This window comes from Peromyscus californicus, unplaced genomic scaffold (genome assembly GCF_007827085.1).
Source record: "Peromyscus californicus insignis strain IS unplaced genomic scaffold, ASM782708v3 Scaffold_7__1_contigs__length_154581171, whole genome shotgun sequence".
NCBI classification, from domain to species: Eukaryota; Metazoa; Chordata; class Mammalia; order Rodentia; family Cricetidae; genus Peromyscus; species Peromyscus californicus.
Genome location: NW_026294595.1, coordinates 127,949,842 through 127,955,435, shown reverse-complemented (window position 1 = coordinate 127,955,435; position 5,594 = coordinate 127,949,842).

The window sequence follows — 5,594 nt, the reverse complement described above, 5'->3', positions numbered from 1 at the left end:
ACTGATGCTGTTTTCCTGCTGAAACAGTGTGTGTCACCACTATGACTATCCTCCCATCCATCCCTTTATCCACCCACCATTCATCCATCTGTCTGTCTACCCATCAATCTGTCTATCTACTCACCCACCCATCTGTCTATCCTATCTATCCATCCATCCATTGATTCTCTTATCTATCCATCTACCTATCCACTCACACATCCATCCATTCATCATCCATCCCTCCATCATCCATCTATCCTCCTTGTCTTTCATCCATCCAGCTCTGGCAAGCAGGCAGAGATAAGCACCCTCGGCCTAGAAGTCATATAAGATCCCAAGACCCAGGTAACTGACAGAGGTCACACAGTAGGACACAGTCCAGAATTCCTGATACCGCTTTAAAATTTTTCAGGTAAAAATTGATCTAGTGACAAGATCGCTCATTAAACAAATGATCCCAGAGCATGGAAATCTATCACCCAAGATGGAATTTAATAATTGAGCTGCAAGGGCAGGGATGGAATTTTCAAACCAAATAGCACTCTGGCAGCTAGCAGTTCTGCAAAGCTCTCCCTTATCTGTCCATCTACTCATCCACCTACCTGCTCATTCACCTAGTCTTCTACTCATTCTTTTCCTCCTATCCAGGCATCCTTCCAACATTCTAGCCACCCTCCTGTCTACCCATTATCCAAACAGCTACTAAGTTGTACACCATCCACCAATGCACCCTCCAACCTATCCACCCTCCTATCCATCCATCTACCCATCTGTCTGTCTGTCCACACACCAATCCATACACGTATCTACTCTCCTATCCATCTTTCCATGAATCCATTGGTGTATCTACCTCCCATCCACACATCCATTTTCCTATCTATCTGCTATCTAAGCAGTTAGACATCCAGTCATATATCTACCTATTCATTAATCCAGCAGTTCTCAGCCTTCCTAATGCTGCGATCCCCTAATACAGTTCCTCACCTTGCAGTGACCCCCAACCATAAAATTATATTTGTTGCTACTTCATAAGTATAATTTTGTTACTGTTACAGATCATAACGTAAATATTTTTGGAGATAGAGGTTTGTCAAAGGGGTTATGACCCACAGGTTGAGAACCACTGCAATTCATTCATCCATTGGTCCATCCATCCATTCATCCTTCCTTCCTTCCACTCATCCACACATCCATCAAGGCACTCGCCCATACTTCCAGTCAGCTAGCACTCTTCCCTCCCTTCGAGTAATGGGGTCCATACCATATGTTTGAGACCGTGGCTCTGAATCAGAGCCCTCTAGATTCTGATCCTTAGGCAAAGACGCTGCCTTTTTGGACCTCTAATTCATAACCACAAAAGTGAGGTATCATCTAAGCCACACAAGTGGTGCTTAGTAAAGAGCAGTTGTTCTTCTTGTTTTAGGACAACCACCTCTGACCCTCAGGAAGTGAGGGGCATGCTGAGGTGGGGTGAGGCCTGACTTGGGCTCGGATGACTGGCATCCAGAAGGTTTGGCAGCCTCCGCGCCCTTGCCTCCTTCACCCACTTCGTCTTCCCAGGCTGCTCATTCATCTGCCTCAGAGTATCCACACATGACAGTCTCCCATTGTTAACATCGACACCTTCCACTTACACACTCTCTTCTCTTCAACTTGTTCCCACCACTCTTGAATTTCACAAAGCTTCTGAGCTCCATATGCCCATCTGATCCCAGGAGTTTTGGGAGCACTCAATTTTACTAGAGTATTAAAAACTAATATGTCCAAGAATTGTTTTCTGGCCTCCTGGCCTCATCTTGACCCATGCCTAAAGAACTATGCGTTAAAAAAATTCTTTCATTAAAAAAAAGGACAGCAGTGGAGGCAACTGAAAAGCACTATAGAGGTAATGAAGGTCCCATTTGGCTCACACTCCTAGGAAAGCCGGGCACAGTTATTGCATATATACATGTGTCCTGATTTGGACCTGTTTGCTGTTATCTGAGGTTCTGACCACTGGCAGGGCTTCCTCACAAGGCCTCAGCCTCCCCTACCAACCTGGACCTGTAACAGGGAAGGGAGTCTCCTTACCGTCGATGGGGTGTGCAAGTCAATCCTGAGAGGTCTGTTGCCCAGGCCTCTGCTATGGCCTGAGTCTGGTCACTGATCAGCCTTATAAAGTGGCCACAGCCCAAGCAGGGACCGAAACAGGGAAGGGCTGTGCTAGAATGACAGACTAGACAGACTAGAATTATAAGACCGGAATTCAGATTTTCTCTACAACTTGAGCATTGAGCCCCAAAACCACAAGAGTTTGTGGTTTGTGGCTAATTCTAAGAAGTATGTTTAGCCCCGGATGGTGTCATATGAGCTGGAGTTTATCACCCTGATCTGGGAACATTCCTGGAGATCCCAGAAAGGCCTTCAGGTGAGCATATCTGGGTTGCAGACCCCCCAAGGCAGGTACTGCCCATTCCAGGAGGCCTGGTGGGTAGATTGGACCTGCTCAGTCTCACAGGTTCACCCTGTGTGACCCTGTCCTCTACAAGTTTACATTATTTCCATGAGGCAAATGGAGGCAAAACATGCCTCATGAGGCTGGTTTGGGGACTCTGGGAGGTGGATAAGGCTCCAACTGTTCAGATGTGGGGCAGCTCACAGGTAGAATGCTTTAGATGTACAGAAGATCCCCCTTGGCAGATCCAAGTGTTTCAACATGAGAAAAGCTGAGAGAGACATCCAGTGAACACCACACACCAGCCAGCTTTCATCAGCCTCACCAACATTTGCATTCTGTGGTACATGCTCGGTCACACTTTATCCAACCGCAGAGCCACCTTTAGGTTTCATGATTATTTTACTTTTTATGTATTGAGACAAAGAAAACCTCATGTATCCCAGGCTGGCCTTAAATTCACCTTGAAATTCTGAGCCTCTTTTATCCATCTCCCTGGGATTACAGCCAGTCACCAGCATGTTAGGTCTGTGTGATGCTGTGGATGCAATCCAAGACCTTCTGTATGATGCTAGTGAGCCCTCACCCAACTGAGCTCCATCCTCAGCCCTGTTTTTATATATTTCAAAGTGAGGGGCAGACAGCAGGACGTGACACTACCACTTCCACACACAGGCCACAGTTTTTTATATAAATTTCCACACAGTGAAAGCGCCAAGCCTGTGATGATTTTATGTATCCATGTAGCCTGCATCTTAACCACATTATACAACATCCCCTTCCCCCAAAGTCCCCTCTTTCCTTTCTCCAGTCACTCTCTGCTCCCCTAGAGACATCCATTGACTACTCTACTGCGCAGGCTCCCCTTGACATCCAAGACACCCCACACTCCCACCCCTGTCCTCTCCTTATGCTCCTCCCTGTTCCTTGTTACCCTTCTTCTTCCTGCCTCTGGGCCTTTGCACCTGCCGGCCCTGCTGTCCTCCATGCTTATTATCCCCCCTCTGGACCACTCGGCAATCCCTGGACCTCATCTGAGATGTGAATTCTCCAGGAAAACCAGGAGTGTGCCCAGCTCTCAGGCCAACACTAGCACAGTTGCCAGTGTCACACACAGACAATGGCTGAGTCTCCACCTGCCTGGGCACTCACTGAGCCCTCCTGCTCCCCACACTCCGCCCCAGACCAGGCCCTGTTCCACATCCACTTGCTACCGCCTCCTCCAGGCCACAGCCCTCCCACCCGCTACTGTGAGAAGCCAGGGGGTTCTCTCTCCTGCCAAGGCCAGACTCAGGCCTACGTTGCCAGCCCCGCACCAAGTGATGCTTCTTGCCCCTCCCTGGCAGCAAAGGGACTCTGAAGGCAAGTGGCAGAGATTCAAGTCCTGACAAGCTTGGCTTGTGTCACCACAGCATAGTCTGTTTTCCTGGTCAGCTCCTTCTCAGGACTCGGTTTCCCTGTCTGCAGCAGGGGCGTCAATGGAACGGCTAAGGACAGAGTCTGGGCATGAGTTCTGCTGCCATCTTTCTGCCTGCTTAAAGCCAAATGGTGATTGAATCCATCCTGGCCCATGAGACTGAAGATGGGACCTGGCACACAATGTTTCTAGGGACAGGGCTTTCTCAGCTTCATCATCTAGGGTCCTGGTAGGCTCCACAAGGCCAGACGGGGCATAAGGAAGAAATCCCACGAGGGCCAGAAGGACTCTGGGATTGGATGACTTCCTCCTCTCTGGCCTCAGCCTGGCTCTGCACAGTGAAGAGATTGGAAGGCTGAGTAGGGAATGTCTGGATTATGCCTGAAGCCCCAGGAGACCACAGCCCCTCGTGGTTCCCCGAGTGTGAGCAACCGCCCTGTGCAGAGTGGTTTCTGCCCCACCTGCTCTGATCATCAATTTGGACCACTCCTGACCTTCCCTGTGCCTCTCTCTGCACCTCTGTGTCATGAGAAGTTAGGAGTGGCATTTGCAGTGGATGGTCCCATCTGTGTCACTGGGGCTTCCACTGTGTAAAATCTGAATCTCTACTGCCTGGCACCAAGGAGTTGTGCCCCAGATACTGGATAAGCAAACACATCTATCACCATTTAAACAAGTAAAATCCAAGAATCCAAATATGCTTTTCCTCACCCGAGGAAGCAGAAGCCCATGTGACCTGCTGAGGGCCAAGCATGGTGGCTGCCTGGGGGTGGCTGTTGTCCTTCCTCCAGGCTCTCTTACTGCCTTCAGTTCTGAGGCCAGCCCAGCCCCAGTGACTCTGAGGCTGGCCTGTCTCCTGGGGCCACCTTGGCTATCCTGGAAGGATTAGTGCAGTGGAGGCGCCAGAGAGATCACATGAGCTTAGTGTCCAAAAGGTCCTTTGTCTAGAGCTACGCCGTGAAGCAAGCATGGCGGAAGGACATCCAGATCTCCCAGGAGGTGACTCACCCTGAAGGTGACCCAGCCATGAAGGAAGCCAAGTGTGTGCACGTGTACTGGGTCACTCTGTTGAGACAGAAAGCCCCAGCTCCACCATAGCCTCCTCCCCTCAGCTCTGTCCCCTGTATGAATGGTCAGTTCACTAGAACTGCCCATAGGGGGCACTCTTCACACCGTGTCCTATCCCCTATCCCAAGAGTCGAAGTTCAGAACCAGGGTTCTGTATCTGGAGGAGAGACACTGAGTTCAAATCCTGATCTGTGTAGCCTTGGCTTGTCACTTTAATTCCCTGTGCCTCAGTTTCCTGTACAATCACTAGAAAGCAGGACTAATTCGAGAAGTTGAACATAAGAGTGCAAAGGCATATGGGACTGTGCCTAACCCTTTGTGAGTGTGTGACACCAGCATCACAGGCAACAGCCCAGCTTTGGAATTAGGGTCAACAGGATCTTGGTTGAGTCACAAACTTCCTGCTTTTGCCACTTAGGATCTGTCTGATATCACTTCCCAGAAGCCTCAGTTTCCCAATTGTAAAACCAGGATTTGTAGCATCAGTTTTCCCATTACTGTGATGCAACACCTGAGGAAAATGATTGAAAGGAAGGAACGGTTCTTCTAGCTCAGAGGTCTCAGTCTGTGGCCACCTGGCTCCATTGCTTTTAGGCCTGTGGAATGGTGGAACACCATGGCAGAAGGACATGGAGAAGGAAAGTTGATCCCCCATGCCACCATAGTGCTACCTATCTGGGGATCAAGCTTTAG